Consider the following 23,840-nt stretch of genomic DNA (forward strand, 5'->3'; position numbering starts at 1 on the left):
GGGGGGGGGTGGCGAGGGGCGGCCGGGAGCTCCATCCTCTCTGCGTCCTGCTCAGCCCCATCCGCAGACACTTTGTAGGTGCCCAGGGCGCAGGGCCCCAGGCTCAGAGAGCAGACGGGTGGAGAAGGGGGAGGCGGGCGCCCGTAGAATGGGTGATCAAGGGCACTGCCGGTGGTGTTGGGTGCGCTGAGCCCACAGCGTCCGTCGGGGCAGGACCAGGACGGAAACGTCCCCGGAGCCCTGGAAAGCCCCGCTGCTCCGGCGAACGGCTGTCTGAGCCGGAGGACGTAGGGGGGCTCGTGCGACCAAGCCTTCAAGGTCGGGTCAAAGCAGAGGTTTCCTACGAAGCCAGCAGGAAACGGCTTTCCCGGCGTCTCTGCGCGGCCACCTCCCCTAAGCCGGCTTCTGGACGCCCGAGGGCTCCCATCCCACCGCCTGCCCGGGACGCCTCCAGCAGGCGGGCTCCGAGAGATTGGCTGGGCGGTGCCCCCCACTCCCCTGGATCCGCTTCTCTCTCCTGTGAAATCGCCCCTTGCTCCTGGCACTTCGTGCTTCAGACGCCCGACCTGGGGCGGAGGCTCAGGCAGACCCAGGCAGCGTTCAAACGGAGCCACCTGGGTTCACGTCCACACCCTCCCTGACACGCTCCCTGGGAGCCGCCCCTCGTGACTCCAGCTCCAGCTGAACCCGGGGCTCAGGCCCCCAGCTCGGCCTGTCTAGTGGCTCTAGGAAAGGTGCCCAACTTGAGCACCCCAAAATCAGGTCACCCCAGGAGTGCCCCCTCCATGGGGGCCACCTCCAATCACCCGCAGGCTGGAGCCAGCACCTGCTGGCAGCCGGGACGCCCTCGTCCTGTACAGTCTGATCATGCAAGCGGCCTCCCGTGTGTGCGCTGACCCAACCCATGACACGTGATGACTTTAAGCCTGATCACCGAGAACATGAAGGGACAGGAAGCAGCCTTCTCCGTGGCAGCAGCGATGCTGCAGACGCTCGGAGCCGTGGGGGTCCCCGGGCCACAGCATTTCGAGAGGAAAGAAGAAAATGCCACGTTCAGTGATTCCCCCTGGCCCCCAGGTGTCCTGAGAAGGGGCATGGGCCCCAGTGACCGCACGCCCCCCTCCCCCCAGACAGGCCTCAGCTAACGCCGCCAGGCTGTCTGCAGGCCGCCCGCTGAACCACCGCATGGGGACGGGGCGGCTGCAGCGCCCATGGGCCATCCTCCCTGGGAGAGGCCTCGGCCGCCTCGCTCTGCAGGCACCGCAGGCGTTTCGAGAAGCATTTCTCCCCAATGCTGGAAAGGACCCAAGTGCCCAGCGTGGGAAGGAGAAGCGCGTAGTAGGTGCTCAGGAAAATGGAGTGACTACATGTGGGTGCCCCGCCCTAGTTGGTGTGGCTCAGTGGACAGAGCGTCAGCCTGCAGACTGAAGGGTCCCAAGTTCAATTCCAGTCAAGGGCACATGCCCAGTTTGCGGGCTCGATCCCCAGTAGGGGTCGTGCAGGAGGCAGCTGATCAATGATTCTCCCTCTCATTGATGTTTCTCTCCCTCTCCCTTCCTCTCTGAAATCAACAAAATTATATTTAAAAAAAAAAACAACTGAGCGCCTAAATGTGGGTGCTCCAGGAAGGCTGGGGGCGGGGGGGGGGGGGGTGCAAGTATGTGTGTGTCGGGGTGACGGAGCTGGAGAGCGGAGCAGACAGGCCTGCAGGTGGACAAGGACCGAGAGAAGGGCTTGAAGTCCGAGCAGGTGGTGGGTGAGACGCAAACGCGCTTTCCTGTCTTTACCTGCACTCCATTCTCATCACGTCGTTGGTGCGTCACTCAAGCAAGTTGAACGCGATGAGGAAAGAGGAAGGCACTTCCTCCCGCTGCAGCCCCAACGCCGTCCGCACAGCAAGCAGCCACCAGGCCAGCCGAGCCGAGCCGGGGGGGAGGGGGCCAGTCCAGGGCCCGGGCCCTTCTCTGGATCCTGCAACCCATCAGAACCCCGATCCTTTGGGGTCACCATCCTTCATTCAGTCAAATATCACTCACTCGTGCCCCAAACATCCAGGCGTCATCTCCGTCCCAGGTTGCAGGGACCGCGGGGGGAGCCACACCCTCCCAGGTCCTGATGCCGACACCAGGTGCCCCCACCCTCCTCTCCACTCCCCGGGCCTTCCCTGCTCAAGGGCCTTCCTTTCAATAGTAAATCTCAGGCTTGGAGTCTGAAGTCACTCCCCTCCCACTCACGTGGACAAAACTGCCCACAGGCTCGAGAGGCCAACGTGGTCTCCAGAGCCATGGCGGCCCTGCTCCCCGTCTGCGTAAAAGGCACCCCAGGAACCATCCAGAACCCAGGCCCTGCCTTACTGTCCACGCTGGCCACCCAGGACAGAGGGACGCTGGAATACACCTCTGCTCAGAGCACAGCTCGGTCACCCTGACCAGGTCTCTGCCCCTCGCAGCACCTCAGTTTCCCAGATCAGTGAACCTGAACGCAGCCCCTGGAGTTCCAAGGAGGCAGACCCCTCCCCCGTTTCTGGGGGGCAGTGGGGAGGGAGGGCGTCCTCCCCAGTGTGTCTCCCCGCCCCCCATAAGAACAGCTACTGTGCCCTAGCCGGCGTGGCTCAGTGGATAGAGTATCGGTCTGCGGACTGAAGGGTCCCAGGTTCGATTCCGGTCAAGGGCATGGACCTTGGTTGTGGGCACATCCCCAGTGGTGGGTGTGCAGGAGGCAGCTGGTCGATGTTTCTCTCTCATCGATGTTTCTAGCTCTCTATCCCTCTCCCTTCCTCTCTGTAAAAAATCAATAAAATACATTTTTTTAAAAAAAGAACGAACGGCTACTGTGGGAAAGACAGGAAGTGGCCTGTGCCGTCGATGTGGACAGTGGACAGGGGACCCCTCAGGCGTGCGCTGTGGGTGGGGATGGAACATGGTGCCGCCGCTGGGAAAGCAGTGAGTGTGTAGGTTCCTCAAAAAGTTAGAAACAGAGCCACCTTCCGAACCAGCAGCCCCACTGCTGAGTATTGTCGTCAAGGGGAGTCCCCAATCTGGGGTGCGGTCAAGGGGAACCGTGCACCCGGGAAAGACTCCACAAACCAGGGAAACAAAATTCTCCCCTTCCAGGCACTCGGAAGGTCATTTATATAGAAGTGCCCACCCTAGCCCCTGATTGGTCCGCTTTTATGCAAATGAGGAATCCAAATTTGTAGTTTGGCCCAAAGAGCACTGTCCCGATTGGCCAATGTGGAGCTGCTTTGATTGGTCAGTAAATATGCAAATGAGGACTCAATGCAGCGCTCCCATTGGACGGTGGAAAGCCTTAAAAAGGAAGCAAATCCAGACCACTGCCACCCCCTGGATGAACCCGGGAGGGCGCGATGCTGACTGAATAAGCGCGTCCCGGAAGGGCGAGTTCTGTGTCATTTTGCTCCTGTGAGGGACCAGGTCAAACTCACAGACAGGAAGTCGGTGGTGGCTGCAGGGCTGAGGGGAAGGGGTGGGAGTGAATGACTGATGAATGGGGCGGTTTCGGTTTGGGAAGATGGGAAAGTTCTGGAGACAACGGTGGTGCTGGTTGCACGATGTGAATGTGTTTAATAACCACTGAACAGCGCACCTGAAACGGCCAACACGGTGAACGTCATGCTGTGTGATTCATCTTGGACTCCCCGCACCCCACACCACGCCCCCGTGCTGGGGCTCCCGCAGGGGGAGCAGATACAACCTCTGTGACGGGCGCAGTGGGTCAAGGTGCCCGAAGCAGGGGTGCCACCTGCCTGCGGGCTGCGGGGTCCGGGAGCTTTGCCTGCCCCGCGTTGTTTCATGTTTTTATTTTTTCCAATGAGCCAGAAAAGCGAAGATAACTGGAGAAGCTGCACTTTCTGGAAATTCCGGCAGAACCGGCGCCAGGCCCCAGGGCAGTGCACAGGGGGTGGGTGTGGGGAGCAGGCTCCATTGTTTGCCGGGCAAGCAGCTGGGTTCTCTCCCCTGAACCGCAGGTCAGGAATGCTCACAGCTGCAGACTCACCCTCCACCCCCACCCGCCCGGGTGGGAGCCAGGCGGGGGAGGGCGGCTGGGCCGGGGCCTGGGGACAGAGCCTGGCCAGGGGAGGAGGGGGCAGGAAACACCCCCAGTTGTTTTTGCAGAGAAAGCGGAGCCAGAGCTGGTATTTCAGCTCCGGGGGCTGAGCTCCAGCCGGGCCGGGGCCCCACCTGCTCAGAGCGTGCGGGGAGGGCAGCCTCATGGGGAGCAGAAGCCCCCAGGGCTCTGCCGTGGGCAGGGGCTCCTGCTGGCGGGGCTCTCTGGGCTGGGATAGCCAGCACCCCTTCACTGGGTGGGCAAACAGGCCAGACTGGCTCTGAGGGCCTCCCCCTGCACCAGCTGCCAACGAGTTAGGTCTGATTTGTTTGATCGTTAATCCTCACCCAAGGATATCATTTCCATTGATTTTGTAAATTTTTTTTTTTTTTTTAGAGAGGAAGGGAGAGGGATAGAGAGGAAAACACTGAGAGAAACATATCGATCAGCTGCCTCCTGCGCGCCCCCTACTGAGTGAGGATCGGCCTGACAGGGAATTGAACTGGTGACCTCTTGGTTCCTGGGTCAATGCTCAACTGTGAGAGAGACACACGTTGATTGGTTGCCTCCCGAACGTGCCCGGACTGGGAGTGGGGATCGAACCTGCAACCCAGGTACCTGCCCTTGATCGGGAACGGAACCCTGGACCCTTCGGTGGGCAGGCTGGCGTTCTAACCATTGAGCGCACCAGCCAGGGCTGTCCCTTCTGATTGTAACAGCAGGCGTGCCCAGGAGTCAGCCCCGGGCATAAACCCTTCTTTGTCTTTTCTCCTGAAGTAGAAACTCCTCTTTAGATAAAGGGGGGGGGGCGGGTGGAATCAAATAAAAACCTACTCGACCTCCCACCTCTCCCGGCCTAAAGCGACACCGTTTTCTTGACTCTGCAGGGGTTTTGGTTTTTTGTTCTTTGGGGGTTTTTTGTGTTTGTTTTTTACAAAACTGACTGCTGGGAATAACACCCAGGCCGGAGTCCCGGCACTGAACCCCCCTCGCTGCCGCCATGCAGGGCTGGGGACGCGGGAATCTCCCACGGCCTGGCCCGCGCATTCCTCACCCCATCCCCTCCGACATTCCGGCAGCTTCCAGTTTCACTATCGCGTCTGCAGGACAGGGACCAGCTTTGTTCTGCTCAAGGCCCCCGGGGTGGGGGCCACCAGACACCCTGTCCCAGTCCAGGGGCCTTCAGCCCCGACAGGACCGCGTAGTAGAAATGGTTGGGCCACAAGGGCCTCGGAGAGTCCGGCACCCATCACCCACCTTCACTCATCCACTGTCCATTCATTCATCGGACATGGCTGTCGGGCCCTACTTTGTGCCAAGCCTCGGGACCCCAAGAAGGAAGTGGCACCCGTCCAGCGTGGCTCAGGGGTTGAGCATCGACCTATGAGCAGGAGGTCACGGTTCGATTCCGGTCAGGGCACATGCCGGGGCTGCAGGCTAGATCCCCAGTAGGGGGCGTGCGGGAGGCAGCTGATCCATGATTCTCTCTCATCACTGAGGTTTCCATCTCTCCCTCTCCCTTCCTCTCTGAAATCAAAAGTATTAAAAAAATTTTAAAGAGGCAGAGGCATGCCCTTGCGTGCCCTCCACAGAAGCCATTATACGGGGCTCCCTGGCTGAGCCTCAACGTGCCTGCCCGCCCCCCCTCCACCCCCTATCCCCCCCGAGTTATTTTCGAGATGAGGGACAGGGCTGGCCAGGGGAAGTGAGAGGGCAGCGGAGCGGCTCAGGGTGGGGTGGAGTGGGGTGGAGGGGGGGTGGGGGGGGTGGGGGTGTGGGAACCTGAGCGAGGCTCACCAGCTGCAGACTCGGGGCGGCCCAGGCGGGGGCTAAAACACTCCGAGGGGAGCCTCCTCAGTGGGAAGGGGGGATGGAAGTGGCACACCCAGGAGCCAGGGAGACCCTGCTGCCCCCGTGGGCCCTCGGGTGGGCCCTCGCTACCCAGGCTGACCGCCCCGGCCTCGGCGTCACCGCAGGCAGCCGGGGTCCAGACCCCAACAGCCTCACCACCCCCCGCTCCCCCCCCCAACCCCCCGCCACCTCCTCGGCCCAACTGAACTGCTGAGACTGCTCCACCCGGGTGTGGCAGGCAGGCAGGCCTGAGCAGAGCAGGTACTCGGCCGGGACAGAAGGTCACGGGGTGGAGAGCCCCAGGTGCCTAGCAACGGAGGGCTGGAGGGTGGGACCTCGCCCCAGGTGATGCTTCCTCCCCTAGCACGTGGCTGGCCTTGTGGGTGCGACCCCTGACCTTCTCCCCTGGAGATAAGCCAGGCCTCGGTTGTAGGTCAGCTCCAGGCCCAGAAAGGCGGCTAAACCAGCCCCGGCGCCCTCGGGCCCAGCCGCGTGGGGTAATGACCCTGCCCCGGCGCCTGCCAGTCAGTCAGTCAGTGAGACCAGGCCCTGAGTGGACACACCTGGAAGCAGCTGAATGGTCTAGTGCAGTGGTCGGCAAACTCAACGTCCACAGAGCCAAACATCAACAGGACGATGGAAATTTCTTTGGAGAGCCAAATTTTTTAAACTTAAACTATGTAGGTAGGTACATTGTTATAACTTAATTAGGGTACTCCTAAGCTGGCCTTTACTAAAAACTCCAGGGGCCAAAGAGCCGCATGTGGCTCGCGAGCCGCAGTTTGCCGACCACTGTTCTATTGAGATCCCCTCCTGGGGCGTCCCCTAACATCTCCCCCTTAAACCCTTCGGGACAGAGGGCCCAGCGCCCCTCCCTCCAGGGAGCAGGCTGAGCCTCTCCTTCCCCGGCCCCTCCCCCACTCTCCCCCCTGGTGGTAGCATCAGCGGCCTCGCTCCCCAGCTCCCGGGCCCTTCCTGGACCTCCGTAACTTGCTTCCTAAGCCCGTTTCTTTCGGAATTACTTTTCCTTCCCCCGCGATTCACCCAGTAAATGTTCTCCTCCCGTCGGAGTCTTGGCTCTGAATTCTTAGCCAGAACCCCAGCACCGCGGCTGCTGCACCAGGTCCCGTCGGACCCCACCGGCCTAACAGCACCCGGTGCCGTCCCCACCGCCCACGGCAGGGTCGTAAGCCACCCTCTCGCTCGGCCATTCAGCCGGGCCGAGCCCCCACACGCCCGCCCGCCCGGAGCCCAGGCTAGCTGGTAGGCACCGAGGACCCAGAGAATGCCGGCAGAAGAGAGAGGAAGTAGGACGCCGTGGGTTAAAGTGCCCCCCCCTGCCCGGCCCCGGAAAACCCAAAGATACGTCCACATCACCACTCCTGGGATTCCAGCATCGGACCTTATGTGAACAGAAATCTCTGCAGATGGAACGGCGATAAAGATCTCAAGGTGGAATCATCCCGGGCTGGAGGGGCCACATCCAAAGAGCAGTGTCTTCTTTTAACCTTTTTAATGTTAATCCTCACCAAAGAACGTTTTCCATTGGTTTTTAGAGAGTGGAGGGAGGGAGACACGGAGAGAGACGTTGGTGTGAGAGAGACACACCCATTGGCTGTCTTCTGCTCACGTGATGGCCAGGGATCGAGCCTGTAACCCAGGTGTCCTTGACTAGACTTGAACCCGGGACTTTTCAGTCCGCAGGCCGCCGCTCTACCCACTGGGCACACCGGCCTGGGCCACAGTGACTTCCTAGGAGACAGAGGAGAGAGACACAGCGAGGAAGGAGCCACCAAAGACAGCAGAGCGGGAGCGCCGTGGCCACCAGCCAAGGAACGCTGGAGGGTCCCCCGAGAGCCTCTGGGGGAAGCCAGGCCTGGGCCTCCGCCCTCCAGCTTCCAGAACTGCAAGAGAATCAAGTTCTGTTGTAGCAGCTTCCTTAGGGCCACTCCAGGGCATGGCGGGGGGAGGGGGAGAGGCGCAGGGGGAGCGGATGTGACCCACCCCGGGCCCTCACCTGCAGACACTCCTCGGAGGGGTCCCTGCTCCCTGCTCCTCTGCCCCAGGAAGAACCCCAGGAACGGGGTGGGGGTGCCCTGAGGCCTCTGGGGGAGACCCCGCCTGCTCAAAGCCAGCGCCATGGTGCGAGGGGAGCTCGGAGCTGAGAATGTTCTGGTCTGTGGGGAATTTCATCATCGCAGTTTAGGTTGTAAATCACAAGAGACTCAGGACGTACTTCCCTGCCTCCCCCTGGTCCCCGGAGAGGCCTCGGCCCCCGGACACAGCCCAGAGCGGCGGGGCGCCCGGGGACGTGCGGGAGGCTGCCTGGAGCGAGGGGGGGTGCCTCCACTCCACAGCAGTGCCCACACCAGGAACCAAGCACCCGTGGGCAAAGGAAGGGGGGGGGGGCAGGCACTGGCTCCTTCTAGGAGTGGGCGGGGCCGAGGGCGGGCCCAGGTGAGGGCGGGGCTCCCTCGCTGGTTGACAGGGAGATGCACCCCTAAGCCTGTGGCACTGGCCACCTGACCCTACAGCTCCCGTTCAGCAACGGGGTCCGGGCCCAGGGGGGCTGGAGGGTAGCGAGCCGCTGCTCCCTGGGGAGATGGGCCCTCGTTGGGGGCGCTCGGCGGGGCCTCCACTGCCAGTCCAGGGAATGAACCCCCGGGCGGCACCAAGGGGGTGGGAGTGGGCAGGGCCTCTGAGCGGGGGCTCCGCTGGCCTTGGGGGCGCAGAGGAGGGGAGCAGCCCCACGGTGGGGTGGCCCCGCAGGCTCCCAGGCTGAGCTCAGACGCCCACCAAGGGGGCGGACAAGAGTGTCCCCTCATCACCCCACTCGGCTGACATCACGAACCCACTCGGCGCCCCAGCAGCCACGCCAGGTGCCCCTCCCCACCCTCCTCCGGTGCTTCCAGGCGCCGGGCCGGGCTGCGCGTCGGGGAGGTGGCTCACCCAGGCTTGGTGCGGAGGTGGCCTGGGTGTCCCTGATGGAGCCAGGTTCCGGGGAGGCTGGGGTCCGGGTCGCAGACCCCATGAAAGATCTGGAACCCCCTGTCCGCTCTGGCCGGGCCTCAGGGGACCCGGACGGGACCCAGGGACGCCCGGCCCCTCCCCCGTCCCCCCCTTCCCGACACGGAGCCAGAGGGCCGCCGGGCGGAGAGTGGCCGCGCCCGCAGGCCAGAGCGGCGCGGGTTTGGCTTCCTCTTTCCGATCCCACGCTGAGTCTGGGGAACTTCTCCGCCAGCGGCACCTCGCTCTGAGAGACACGGCACGTCACCCCCGAGCTCCCGGGACTGGGCCACCAAAAGCCACCGGGGAACCGACACCCGAACCCGAGCCTGAAGCAGCGAGCCCGGGCGCCGGCGATGCTCAGCGGTCACGCACCCATCCCGGGCCCAGGGTGGGCAAGGGGGTCCCCGGAGGCCCCCTCCCCGGCTCCTCTCCCCACAGGGGTCCATGCGGAGCCCCAGGACGTCCCCCATCTCCTGACAGCTCGGTCTGGACACTCTGCCCTCAACCCCAACTCTGCCCACCAGCCCCTCTCTGACCCTCATGGGCTCCCGAACACACAGCTGGGCACAGAGGGGGGAGGAAAAAGCCCCCCCCGGGGGCATAGAGGCTGCAGAGCCGGAGAAGAGCGGGGCTGGGTAGGGAGTGGGGTTGGCCACTCGCCACCCCCTGGGCGCCTGGGCCGCCAGGTGAGCCCCCAGGTCAGGACACCTGCCCAGGCCCCCCCTGCTCCCTCTCCCCCCACAGGGCGGAGCGCCCCCACCCCCCCCCCCCACCCGCCGGCTCCGGGCTGGGCCTCTGCACACTCCGGGCGCAGCGATGACCTCATCCCCAGGGGAGACACCGGACACCGTTTGGGACGAGCCGGAGGCGGGCGGCCGCGGGCACAGCGCGCCCAGGTCCTCGGCTGCTGGCGAATGTTTTGTCCCAACGGCGTTTTCTTTTTAAAGTTATCTGTCTGCTTCGATGTTCCGCAGCGGGGTCTGACCCCGCGGCTCGGGCCCTGCCCGCCCTCCGGGGGCTCTTCCAGGCCGCTCCCTCCATCGGGTCCAAGTGGAGGGAGCGGCCGGTGCGCAGGCAGAGGCCGGAAAGGGCCGGCTGGTCTGGGAACCGGGGGGCGATGGAGCCCAGGTCCCGGAAACCTCCTGGGTGGGGATGGGGGCCCAGAACCCTCTACCTGGGCCCTCTGCCTCCCTGACCTCCTGTGCTCCCGGCGGCCGGGCCAGGGAGCGGCCTGCACAAAAGGCGGCTGTGAAGCGGGAGAGGGAGCGGAAGGAGGGGCCCGCTGCTGTGTGTTTTGGATGGCTTCTCAGAAATCTCCTCCTCCGACACCATGGCAACCAGGCGGCAGCTGGGGGAGCCCTGTGAGCTGGGCTGGGTGGAGGGGGAGGTGGGCGGGGGAGGGCCCTCTGCTCCCCTCTCTGAGCCTCAGTTTTGGCGTCTAGAATATGGGCACAACCCAGCTGCTGGCTCCTGCCAACCAGGTGCTCCAGGACGCGGAGGCCCAGGCGGCACTCCTGGGGGAAGGCCGGGAGGGGAGGGCGGGGCCGGGGGGGGGGGGGGCCCTGCATCTTCCTGCAGCTGGGGCTGGGCCAGGCGGCGGGGATCCCTGAGCCTCGTGGCCTGCGCTTCCCACCGAGCAGCCCGCCTGCTGTGCCCACTGCGGGGAGCGGGAGGCAGGGCCGAGGCACAGACACAGGGATGGGTCTCCCTGGGAGCTCTGCGGTGAGAGGTCTAGGGGATCCCCCGCCGGAGCACAGGGCTCAGCTGTTCCCAGAACCCGGTCAAAGCCCCAGAAGGAGAGGCAAGGCGGGGTTCATGTCCTGGGGCCGCTGCTCCGATGACTGCAGACTGGCCTAACCCGGCAGGAACACGTGCTCTCCCGTTCTGGGGCCGGAATCTGAAACCAGGGTGTCGGGCTGTGCTCCCTGGGGGGGGGGGGCGCTCCAGGAAGCGTCCTTCCTGCCTCCTCAGCTTCTGGGGGCTCCCGTGGCCCCTACTCCGTCCTCACATTCTCCCGCGTGTTCACGGACCGCCACCGTTCCTGTGCCCTCTCCCTAGATCACACGGCCCCAACCCCCATCACGTGCCCACTTCCAGCCAATCACATGGCCCTGCCCCTGTCACGTGCACACTTCCAGCCAATCACGTGGCCCCGCCCCTGTCACGTGCACACTTCCAGTTGATCATGTGGTCCCCTTCACGTGCACTTCCGGAGGACGTGGCCCCGCCCCATTCACGTGCGCACTTCACGTGGCCACGCCCCCTGTTCACAAGCGCCCCATGTTCACGTTGCCCACTTCCGCGTGTTCACGTGGCCCCACCCCCTTGAGACCTTGGATGGTCCGTTTCCGGGGTGCCACCTCCCGGGTTGGCCGCCTGCCCCGCTCTCTGGCCTGTCCACCGTCCCTCTGCCAAAGTCCTTGCGGAAATCGCCTGCGCGTGCCCTCTTTCCCGCGGGGCTGTGACCGCTGGGATTGAGGAGGCGGCAGGAGAGCAGTGGCCCGTCGGGGTCCATGCCAAAGGTCCAGAGGGGCCTGTGCCATCCCTGGAAGGCTTGCGGGGTGCTGACTAGGGAGAGGAAAGCCCTCAGGGCACGTGGGGCGCACACCATCACCCACACTCCCGTGAGGAGCCGCTGTGGCCCATGGAAGAGGTGAGGCTGCTGCAGCACAGAGAGGGCGAGCGGCTTCCTCGAGGGCACACAGCAGAGCTAAAAATGGAAGCCTGGCCCTGGCCGGTTTGACTCAGTGGATAGAGCATCGGCCTTCGGACCAAAGGGTCCCGGGTTCGATTCCAGTCAAGGACACGTGCCTTGGTTGCAGACTCCTCCCCAGCCTGGGTCCTGGTCGGGGCTCGTGCAGGAGGCAACCAATCGATGTGTTTCTTCCTCTCTCTCTCTCTCTCTCTCTCTCCCCCCCTAAAAATCGATGGGAAAATATCGTTTGAGGATTAACCAAAACATAAAAATGGCGCCCTGGGCTGCCCACAGCCTGCGTCTCCTTTACCGGTGCCCTCTGGGTACGCGGCCCCTCACCCCGTGGCCATCTGCTCTGCTGGGCTTCATCCTCCCTCCCACCCCGCCCCCACCCCAGCCGACGGGGGTCCCTCCCAGCTGGTGCCCCCAGTGGAGTCCCCGGCATTGGGGTGAGGCCTGGTGGGGACAACGCCCCGCCTCCCTTCGCCATCTGCGGCTTCGACGACGAACTACCATTATTTTTCCTGTGTCGGGCTTCTGCCGATGGCCGCTTTTTAAAAAAATGTTTTTACTGATTTTTAGAGAGAGGAAGGGAGACAGAGATAGAAACATCAACGATGAGAAAGAACCATTCACGGGCTGCCCCCTGCACCCCCCTACTGGGGATCGAGCCTGCAACCCGGGCACGTGCCCTTGACTGGAATCGAACCCGGGACCTCCTGTTTCCTGGGCTGATGCTCAACCCCTGAGCCCCACCAGCCGGCCGGAGAGCACTTTTATTTGTGTTGACCGTTCCCACCGATAAGCAGCCTGTGAATTATTTAAGGCAAGCGTGTTTACCTCCTGGACAAAGGCCCTTGCGCGGGGGACAGAGCGGGGAAGAACAGGGGGGCTGGCCCTCCCACCCTGCAGGTCCCGGGGACACGGGGAGGCGGGACCAGCTCCACAGGCCCCCACCGCGAGCCGGGAGAGCGCATCGCACTGCGTCCCCTTCACCACGGACCCACGGGGGCCCCGGCCCTCAGCCGTCAGCGGCTAGCGCTGACCAGCAGGGCTGGACCCCCACGGGGGGCGGGGGCGGAGGGCCGGCGTGCGGACCGTGTGCGGTGAGGACCGGGGTGGACCCCGACAGCACCGCCCTGGCCTCCTGCGCCCGGGCCACCACGGGAGGGGCCGCCTCAGACTCCGCGGGCCCGCTGGCCGGCCTTTCCACGGGGGCACTGCGCGTGGCCGGCCCTGCGGCGGGAGAGCAGGGCGGGCTCCGTGCGGAGGAGGCTGGCCGGCTGGTGGGGCTCGGTTGCTCCGGGCATCGTCCGGTGCACAGAAAGGTCACGGGGTCGATTCCCAGTCAGGTTTCCGGTTCCATCCGCGTCAGGGTGCGTCCAAGAGACAGCGGATCTCTCCCCCCACCCCACCCCCATCCCCCGCTTCCTCTCTCTCTAAAATCAGTTTTTAAACATTTCCCGCTTTTTTAAGTAAAAAGGTGGGCTGTGGGTGTCCAACCACCGAGCAATATGGTGGCATCACCTTGGGCCATCGGACTCCAGGCAGCCATGGAGAACCAGAGTGCAGCCCGCCAGCGTGGCTCAGTGGCTGAGCGTCGACCTATGAACCAGGAGGTCAGGGTTCAACTCCCGGTCAGGGCACAGGCCCGGGTTGTGGGCTCGATCCCGTGTGTGGGGCGTGCAGGAGGCAGCCGATCCATGACTCTCATCATTGATGCTTCTCTCTCTCTCCCTCCTCCCCCCGCCCTTTCCTTTCTGAAATCAAATATATTTTTTTAAACCAGAGTGTAAGATGCTGCGTTTCAGGGCACTGAAGGCAGGGTCGGTAAGGCACCACCTGAGGCATCGTACATGTCAGCGGGGAAGCGCTTGCCCGAGACTCGCCCCGATCTTAAGGCTCCGAGAGGCACCTGGTGTCAGAGGAGCTGGGACATGGACACAGTCCATCTTGGGAACGGTGGGAAAGGGGCTGAACCTGGTGACCCTCCGACCCGGGGGGAGGGGCTGGGAGAGGCTCACGTGCGGCCACCCACCCGGTCCCGGGGTGCTCCTCGCCGAGAACCGAGGACGTGGCCAGGGACCCCTCCTGCCCGTCCCACTGCCTCTGACTGAAGCTTTGCCAGACGGACAGCAATACCGCCGTCCCCAGGCGTCGCCCTCGGGCCAGGCCCTTTTTAAGAACAACACGCTTTCCTCGGCCAGAACCCCTTTCCGATCACACCCAAGGATGCGGGGTTCCGGCAGTCGCTGGGTGGCCACAGGCTGTCCTGTCTCGAGGCCCCGAGAGCGGGGTCCCCAGGCCAGGTCCCCACGCCGGGTCCCGATGCCGGCCCCGAGCGTCCCTCCGAGGAAGGGCTGTGGGGACTCGGAGAAAGTGAGAGTCTCTGAGGGCGAAGCTGTGGGCGCGGGGAGAGCAGGCAGTCCCCGCAGGAGGAGGGCGCCGGAGCGGAGTCCGCGCGGGGCAGAGGCGTGTCTTTGGGGCCCGGCCCGCGAGGCCTCGCGTCCAGCCCGGACGGCGTGCGGTCAGCCGCCGCGGCCGGAAAAGCAGCAGGAAGCCCCGAGGCAGACAGGGCCCCGCGGGCGGGGCTCGGTCCCTCCTCCCCGCCGGCCGGGCGGATCCGCCAGGACAGCTGGGGGGGCCGCCTCCCCTGGGCCCTCGGCCAGCAGCGGACTCGCAGGCCGAGGGCTGAATCGGGAGGCCACTGCCCAAGCCAACATCGGGCACCTCCTCACCCCCCGTGTCCAATGGGGTGCCTAGCCCCAGCCTGCCCCGGAGCCGGCTCCTCTCGCTCCCCCCTCGCGCCCCCTCCGTTCCCTGCCTGGTGACCGCATCCTCCCAGCCTCCCGGACGCCCGACTCCAGGCCTCCCCCAATCCATTCCCAGCACCGCAGCCACTTAGGAACTTCCTGAAGCCACATCCAGGCACAGGGTGTCCTCCACCCCGTTCCCGGGCTCCTCAGCACCCCAGGATGAAGCCACCCCCCTCCCCACCCCCCTGCTTCCCTAGAGCCTTTGAAAGCCGTGATTCTGAGTTCCTGTCACCTCCCCTGGCAGTGAGAGGCTCGGGGGGTCCTGGGCCCCTTCTGCTCCCTCACCCTTCTGCTCCCTCCCCCGAAGGAGTTGCCAGGTCTCGCCCATCTTTCCCTCACCTGAGTCGTTGTTCAATAAAAGTTCCCTGAGAACTGGAAGGTCCAGATGACCTATAGGAGCTGCAGGGAGAGCTGGTGAAATCCTGGAAGACTCCCTGGGGGAGGTGAGAGGCCTGGCCAACCTTAAAGGAAGCAGCAGCTCCAAAAGGCAGCGGGGAGGGCAGGCCCTGGAGAAAAGGGGCAGCTCCCCACACCAGAATCCGACCACGGAGTGACCCTGGGACCGGGGTCCTCCACGGGAGCCGCCTGTGCCCGGCATGGTCCCTTCACACCACGCAGCGACTCAGAAACCAGTGCCTGCGGGTCCCCAAAGTGCATGCCACATGGAGCAGCCGTTTCCAGAGTGAAGGGTGGGAACCAGCGAGCAGGAGCCCACGGCAGCGGCAGCCAGGGGCTGCGGCCCACAGCGGCCACACCGCAGCCCCTGCACCGAGGAGCCGCTGAGATTTGGGCAATGGGGGGCAGGGGGGGACTAAGAAGCTTGGTCAGCACGGCCGACGTGGCTCAGTGGTTGAGCATCTACCTATGTATGAACCAGGAGGTCACGGTTCGATTCCCAGGCAAGGCACCTGCTGGGGTTGTGGGCTCCATCCCCAATTGGGGGGGGGGGGGTGCAGAAGGCAGCCGATCCATGATTCTCTCTCATCACTGATGTTTCTATGTCTCTCTCCTCCCTTCCTCTCTGAAATCAATAAAGATGCATTAAAAAAAAGGAAGAAAAAAAAACACAGCAGCTTGTTCAGGGCCACACGCGGCCACAGTGGGGCCCCGGCCCCGCCCACCACCGCCCACCACCGCCCACCACCGCCCACAGGCTCGGGTCCCGGGTCCCTTGGGCACGTGGGGGCTGTGCAGGCAGAAGCCGCTTCTCCCCTAAGCCCTGGCCGTGGCCGAGCCCCAACACTGGCAGTGAGGGGCCGGGTGCCTCCCATTTTGGGGGGCCCACCGCTGGCCTCTGGTCCAACCTCAACCAAGGAAGTTCCTGCTGTCCTCAGGGGCCTGAGGGGCCAAGTACAAACGCTCGGGCGGCCCTGCACCCCGGGGTGACGGCGTGGCCTCTCGGTGCCCCGTGATCCTCCGCGGGTGGGTCTGGGCGAGTCTGTGCCCCGCGGAGAGACGAGCCCCACTCCGCTTCCACCTGCGGCGCGGCGCTCCGCCCGGCGGGCTAACAGATGTTCCGTTTAAGCCGCTAAATTAGCACAAACGCACCGGAGAGCTGACAGGCCGTTTCTCCCGGGGCCTCTGCCCGAGCGCGAGAATCCGCCTTCCCTTTCGGAGGGGAGAAACGTCTCCCTACACGAGCGGCTGCGGCACGGGCCCACCACGGGAGCGCGCAGGGACACGGTACGTCCGCGCCCCAGGCCCCCGGCGCCCGTGGGTGCTGAGCTGCGCGGCCCCGTTCCCAGCCTCAGTTTCCAACTGGGTGACAATGACCCCCCCCCCCCCAGCTTCGCTTTCCGGGCTGAGAGCTCTGGCGGTGACTAATGAGGACCGTCTCGGCAGCGCCAGGCCGCGGGCAGCCCGGAGCAGGCACCGCGGCAGGGACTCCGCGTGCGGGAGGAATGGCCGAGGGGCTGATCGCTCTGAGGGTCAACTGTCCTGGCCGGGCCGCTGGCCACCGCCGCCCACAGGCAGCCCAGGTGGCGGCCGCGTGCCCCCGGGCCACCCGACGGCCACGCAGAAGAAAGGCCGCGGCCGGAGCCACGCTGCTGGCCGAGGGGCGACGTGGCCGTGACGCTGGCCTCCTGCCCGGCTGCCCATTCCCCACCCGGAAGGAGACCACCCCCCCAGCCACAGGCCCAAGCGGGAGGAGGGGGCAGGACAGGCCGCAGCCATGGGTCCCGGCCTCAGCAGGGCCTGTTGGGCGGACACCTGTGTCCTGACGCCTGGCCGGCCGGCGACCAAGGCTCCCCAAGCCGACAGGTGACAGAGCTCTGCGGGCAAAGCCAGCGGGGCCTCCGCGGCTGCGGGAGCGTGGACACAGCCCCGAACAGCCCAGCGGCGCTGATGGCGTCGCCGTATGGGGGCGCAGGCGGGCACAGCGATGGCGGTCTCTGGCCGAGGGCACAGACGGACGGCAGGCCCCGCCTGGCCGCCTGACCCCAGAGCCCACTCGGATTCGTCACACACACACCAAGGCCCGAAGTGAGATGCCCTCCTGCTGCCGCCAAGCAGGCCGCACAGCCCACCGCAGAGGCCAGGCAGACCGTGAACACACACACACACGAATACACACACACGCGCGCATGTACACATGCACGCACACACATGCGCACAGACGCGCACACACCCCCGCGGTGGGCGGTGAGGGCTGTGGCCTGGGATTGCCGACTCCCACACAAGGCGCCGGTCCTCCGCGCCCAGCCCTCAGCTCCCGCTGACGACAGCATCGGACGCGCCCGGCCCCACACGCGGCCCTGCCCTTCCCTTCGTGGGACTCTGCAGGCTCCTCTCCGGCCTGCGGGCGGGCGGCGTGGGAGCCGCGGGTGAGAGCAGCAGGGCGGGCAGGTCCCAGCAGCAGCGCGTCATCAGCTCATGTCGGGAAACAGATTCTCCCAGAACCGCAGAAACCCACGGCGTGCTGAGCGCCGAGGCTGCCTGGGCCTGGTCCCCGGGCAGTGCGGCTCCGGGCCGTGGGGGGAAGCACCCCCTGGGGAAGGGCCGAAGCCCGGCCGGCGAGGCTCAGCGGGTGAGCGTCGGCCTATGAACCAGGAGGTCACGATTCGATTCCCGGTCAGGGCACAGGCCCGGGTTGCGGGCTTGATCCCAGTGTGGGGCGAGCAGGAGGCAGCCGATCCATGATTCTCTCATCATTGATGTTTCTCTCTCTCTCCCTCCCTCTCTGAAATCAATAAAAACCTATTTTTTTAACTTTTCTAAAAAAGAAGCGCCAGAAAAAAGGAGGCCTTGTCTCCCAGAGCGCAGGGACCCCGGAGTCAGAGGCAGGCGCTCCCCACAAGAGCGTTACACGCAAATCCCGCGCCTCCCCTCCCGATGCCCTGGTGGCACGTGGCTCTGTCACTCGCTCCTGCCAGGGGCACACAGACACCCGCCGCCCTCCTCCCAGCCACCGTGAGGCACCACGAGCGGAAACGATGCCCCACTTTGCAGGTGGGGCAACTGAGGCGCAGGCGTGAGGCCAGCGGCGCGAGGTGCCTGCTGGCTCCGCACGGGGTGGGGTGGGGGGCAGACGAGGGGGGGGGGGGCTTTCTCCCAACCACTCAGCCGAGACGCTGCCCAGGCCCTGGTTCCGGTGCTGAGTCCAGAGCCTGGAGCAGAGGCCCATCCTGGCCCATCACCCCTCCAGCCCCCCCTCCTGGAGAGAGGAAGCAGGAGGCATCCCGGCGGCCCTGCCTCACCTGCAGAGATGGGGGCGGGGCTCCAGGTGGCAGCGAGCAAGGCCGGCAGGTGCTGCCGGCACAGAGACCTGCGCCCCGGGATCGGGTCTGTGGGAGCAGCAGCTCAGACCTGGAGGGGCCCTGTCTCTCGCCCGTCCCAGCAGCAGGCAAGCCGGGCCCGGGGAGGGAGTCCGGTGCCCCTGACCCTGGGGCCGAGGGGCAGAGCCAGAGCCAGAGAGCTTGGGGCAAGGAGGAGGGTCTCAGGATGTGGGTGTCATGAGCATGAGGGACCAGGACCATCCGCCAGCCCCCACGCCCCGACGGGAGAGGACATGGGCCCGGAGCTCTGGCGTGGGGAAGGCGGGGCAAGTCCAGGCCCCGAGGACGGACGGATGGAGGGACAGAGGACGGGAGGCAGCTGTCCCCAGCCCCCCACTCTCACCGACACCGCGTGCACGCTGCCTCTGAAGCCAAAACACACACGAAACCAGCCCGCAGAAGCTCCGCGGGCTCGCGGACACGGAGGAGGCGTGTGAAAAACGCCACGCTAACCCTCACGTGCACCACAAGACCGGCAACGAACCCCCCAACACAGAAACGCGTGTCTTAGCAGCCGGACACCCCCAAAACCTGCAGCCGGCAGGTGGGAGCCTGGTTTGGTGCCCCCCCTGTCCCCCCCGCCCCCCCGCCCCCGCCGCCCGGCTGGCAGCCCACACACCTGCCGCCCACACCCGCCCACAGCCGCCTCCCTCTGCGCCGTGTTTGCTGTTCCTTCTCTTTTGGATTCAGAAACCCAAACAGTCGTGGCAGCTCCAGGCTGCTGGCCAGAGGCCCTGAGACGGGGGGTTCAGGGACCCCGAGCAGGGGGCTCGTCCAGGCATCTCCCTCCGGCAGGTTTCAGGGCGCGGGGTCGGGGCGGGGCAGTCACGGGGAGAAGCCGCAGCCCCAGGCTTCAAAGAGCCAAAATGCCCAAAGTGAGGGTGTCCAGGGAGAGGAGGGCACCCCACGGTGGGGTTGGGGGGGGTGCTCCGTCCACTGAGCACCTATCAGAGCCAGACACTGGGCTGAGAGCTTTGGGCCCCTCTGTACCTCTGTCCTCAGTCAGACACCCCCTTCTAGAGACGAGCTAACAGGCCCGGGGGGTGGGGGGGGGGGGCGGTTTGCACAGCCAGGTGAGGCAGGACTTGAACCAGGTCTGAGAGGGTCCAGGGCTGCACCCCCCTCCACCCCAGGGACGAGCTGGCAGCCACCCCACTGAGCGACAGCACCCAAGGCCACGTGCAGGGAGAAAGGAGTCCCAGGTGGGGCTGGCACCCAGACAGCTCTGCCAGGCCCGCACCCAGGGGTCCCAGGGCGAGAGGCGGGGCCACCGTGCGGCCCGAAACGAGGACAGAGGATGAGGGCAGGGCTCGGGGAGGCCACCCCTGGCTCAGCACAGCTCACAGGCCAAGACAGGTTCTCATCTTTTTAAACGATTGGGAGGGAAGATCAGAAGAATGGTATTTCATGACACATGAAAATCATATGAGATTCCAGTTTCATTTTCCACAAGCACATTGTACCGGGCACAGCCCTGCGTCCACACAGCCCCCCACGCCGCTTCCCGCCGTGAGGCCAGAGTTCACAGTTGCGACAGAGACCGTCTGGCCCCCAAGGCCTGAGACGGGGGTTCACGCCGGGCCTGCTCTGGGAGGGGTGGCAGTGCCGGCTGGGGTGCTCAAGGGGCAGTCAGCAGGGAGGGCCACGGTGGGGCCCCGGCCGCAGGGCTGCGGGGCTTGGGGTCTGGGCACCTGCCTCACCCAGGGCCCCCCGCACCAGCCCCACCAGCACTGGCTTTCCCGGGGGACCCTCCCCACAAACTTGGGCAGCCACGGCCACGGCCACAGCCTGAACACAGGAGGACGGGCCAGCGGGGGCCCAGCCGCTCTGGGAGGGGGAGGAGGGCGTCTCCTCCGGGGAGGGGCCACCCTCAGTCACCTGGGCCTCACGGCAAGAAAGGGCTCACATGAGGCCTGGGGTGGGGGCTCCCCGTGGCTCCTCCCCTTGTCAGGCCCCCAACCAGGCTCTGCCCCACCCCGGGCCCAGGCCCAGCCGAGCCCCCGGTCCAGGCACGGAGACGCCCATTTCCCGGGCCCAGACCACGGTCCCTCCCAATGGCCTCTCCACCCAGAACACACCATCGCTCTCGGTTTCAGCCGAGGCCCGTGCAAGCCGGCCCTCGCCATCAGCGCGCACAACCAGTTCACTCCACGCCGGGGCCGCCCTGCCGGGACCTGGGCAGCCGAGTCCAGACCCACGCCTGGGGGCCCGGCCCACCCAGCCCTGCAAGCCGCTCCGGGCGTCCGGGTGATGGGTCGATGCTAAAGCGAGACCCTGGCCCATCAGCCTCTGCTCTCCACCCCAGCCCGGCCGGCTCCCGGGACTCCGGCGGCGGCTGCGCGCCCGGCGCCGCGTGGAAACGCTAATGCCCGGGAATCCTGTTTCTTTTCATTACCGCCCCTCGAAGGAGCTTTTCCAGGCAGGCTTCCTAAACACCTCCCCGCATGAAACTTTAATGCCGCAGATGTACGGTCGTCTGTTCTGCACTCCGTGTACATCTGTGCTTTAGGGTAAAAAGAACAATTTCTTCACCCCAAAGATCTGAGTGCCACTCCCCTATGGAGAGCACGGGAGCAAAATAAAATGTGTTTTTAAAATTAATGGTGCCCGGCTGGTGTGGCTCATTGGCTGGGCGTCGACCTAGGAACCAGGAGGTCACGGTTCGATTCCCGGTCAGGGCACAGGCCCGGTTTGCAGGCTCCATCCCCAGTGGGGGGCGTACAGGAGGCAGCCGGCCATCATCACTGATGTTTTTCTCTCTCCCCCTCTCCCTTCCTCTCTGACATCAGTTAGAACGTGTATCTTGTCCTAATCTGCCTACAAGAAAGGAGAGGGCACCCTGTGGCCCTGGAATCAGCCCTCCGGTCTCTGCTCCCGGCCGCCCGGTGTCGCAAACCCCGGCCGCGGGACCAAGGAGCCTCCTGCTCGCACTCGGGGACTCTCTGGCCACCTGAAGGCCACCCTTTCGGTCAACAGGCATCCGGCCACCACCCGCTGCGGGTCCCTGCTGGCCCGGAAGCTCTGGGCCCGGCCCACCCAGCCCCTCGCCAAGCAGCAGAGGGCCTGACAGTTACCCCTTCAAGAGAAGAGACCAAGGGCGCCAGGCTCTGCGGGACCCAGGGAGGAAGGCTCGGCCGGGAGGGCGGGAACAGACAACCGCCCACGGGGGCGGGCGTCCCTCTCTCGAAACCGATCCGGCGAGAGTATGGCTCCCAAGTGGTAAGGAAAGTGAACCAAAGTGGGGCAGGGTGAGGGATAACAGCAGGTACACGGGGCCGAGGCCCGGCTCTCCACCGGCAGGATGGAAGCAAGGGAAACCAGAGGGGACTTCCCGGAGGAGGGGGCCTCTGGACTAGCTCCTCCGGGAAGAACAGGCTCAGAGGAGGGCCGCAGCACAGGATGGGCAGAGAAGGCACGGGGCGGGCAGGCTGGAGCAACCGGGACGCAGGGGCGGGCGGCACTGTCTGGAGGTGTGGGCGGGAGAAAGGCCCGGGGCCCGGTCTGTGCAGTGTCCCACAGCCCGGCTGCCCAATCTGTTCTTCGGGAGCACACCCGCCAGGGGTGTGGGCACGAGGCGGGGCGGGCGGTGCCCTAAAGGCTGACTGCGGACCGCACGCCAGGGCTCTCTGCTGGCATCAGCGCCCTCAGGCCCACACGCCCGAAGCCGCTCCGGCCGCCTGCGTGCTCCTCCTGCGATCAGCAGATTGTGGCCAGACCTAATTAGTTTAATTACAGCCAAGGGGGCTGCCAGGCATTGGGAACAAAAAAAACACAGCAGACCCTGCCTACTCCGGAGGGCGTGACCAAGAGGCGGCGCGGGCCTCTGTGACTCCCCCCGCGGGCCGGGCCGCACACAGCAGGTGCTCAATACGTGCCCGTTGCTATTAAGCTCCTTTAGGGCCAATAATCCAGCTGAGATCAACTCAAAGGCGGGGGGAGGGCGGCACTCCGAAAGCTACCTTCCGAAAGATGATGTCACCACGGGAAGCCGGCTCGGCCTTCTGAACCGACGGGCCGTCACGGGGGCCTTGGAGCAGGACCGCAGACCCATGCCGGCGGCACAGTGGCCAGGTCCCCACGGTAACCAGGCCCGCGCTCCCCACCCGCCCATCCCCTGGACACACACACACACACACACACACACACACACACACACGCCATGAACCACCCAAGAAACGGGCCAGAACGTCGGTCAGAAAGCCAGCAAGACGGCCGAGGGCGGCCTTGAAGCCATAATTTGCTTACACGGTCCCGGACGGGAGACCTAAGTTCAAGTTTGTTTTGCCACTGACCCCGTGTGGCCTGGGCCAAGCCCTCCCAGTCCCTGCACAGCCATCGGCGGTAAAGACGAGGTCTCTGTCGTCGTGAATACACAGGCGGAGCCACATCTGACTCCCGACCCGAAACGCAGGCCCCAGAGCACCTGCAGCCACCCCCGCGCCTGCAGCAGCCCCGCCCTCTGAGGGGCAGGTCGGGGAGGCCAGCCCTCATCCTCCTACGAGGACCCAGTGACCGTCCTCCCTCACTGAGCCCGCACAACGTGGCTAGGAGGTGGCGACCAGTATGGCCCCATTATACAGATGGGGAAGCTGAGGCCCCAAAGCCGGTCACCACAGGTTTCAACCAGAGCATGTGGCCACGAAGACACACAGACACCCACCTGGTTCTCCGACCACCCAGCCCCCTTCACACCCCTTCACCCGGGCCGGGGCAGGGGGGTGCCCACCGACGGCTCCAGAGACCCCGGGAGGCCTCTGCACCTCGGGCACAGGGGCGGAGCCAAGCCACCTGCCACCGCCAGCCCCCCTCCCCATCCCACCTGAACCCCAGCTGGGGGGGGGCAGCTCCAGGACCCAGCGGCCCCCCAGCCCCAGCCTGTGCGATGCAGACCCACCCACCCCACGCTGTGCCCTGTGCCCTGGTCCCCCTGCCACTTAGGGGGAAACCCGCCAGGAGCAGCAAGCCTGGGCAGCCCCTGCCATTAGCCAGAGGCGGGCACTCCCACTCCGGGCCCTGCTCTGCCTCAGCAGCCCTCCTTCTCCAGTTTGGGGGGCGGGGGGGCGGGGCGGGCAGAGGAGGGGACTGGATCTGAGACCCACTCTGTGCAGGGCCGGGCCCGGCCTCGGGCTGCGGGCACTGGCAGTGCCTGAGGACGGTGCTGGCGGGGGGGCGCCCCGAGGACCAGCTGCAGGGCGGGCACCACAGGGCTCCCTCGGGCGGCCCGCCGCCTCGGTCCTGGCGGGTGAGGACTGACCAGAGGGCGGCAGGCCCCTCAGGGCTTTGTCAGAGGCCACCGCACCCTGCCCCCTGGAGGGGGAGTCCCATCTCCTGGGAAGCACAGTCACGGCCAAAGGGCAGAGGCCAAATGCCCGCCTGGAAGGCGGTGACTCACCCAGCCCCTTCCCGGTCACCCAGTGAATGGCCCTTGTGCACTGGGCTCGCCCGGGGCCATGGGGAAGGGGACAGGGCAGGGAGGCAGGCCCAGGCTGGGGGCCCTCAAAGCATGCTGGGTGGGGGTCCACGACCCCAAAAGGCGGAGGAGAGCCTCGATTCCCCTAAGTCTTGGCCAAGTTCCCTTCCCAGGGCCAAGCAAGGCAGCTCCCGGCGGAGCAGACACGTTCCCAC

General features: G+C 65.5%; 1 protein-coding gene across 4 annotated transcripts in view; it reads right to left on the reverse strand.

Moving 5' to 3' along the window:
* Window positions 1-23,840, reverse strand: part of VAV2 (vav guanine nucleotide exchange factor 2) — a 102,013-nt gene that overhangs the window by 76,853 nt on the left and 1,320 nt on the right. The window lies entirely within an intron of this gene.

The sequence above is a fragment of the Eptesicus fuscus genome, chromosome 15, assembly GCF_027574615.1.
Source record: "Eptesicus fuscus isolate TK198812 chromosome 15, DD_ASM_mEF_20220401, whole genome shotgun sequence".
Lineage (NCBI taxonomy): Eukaryota > Metazoa > Chordata > Mammalia > Chiroptera > Vespertilionidae > Eptesicus > Eptesicus fuscus.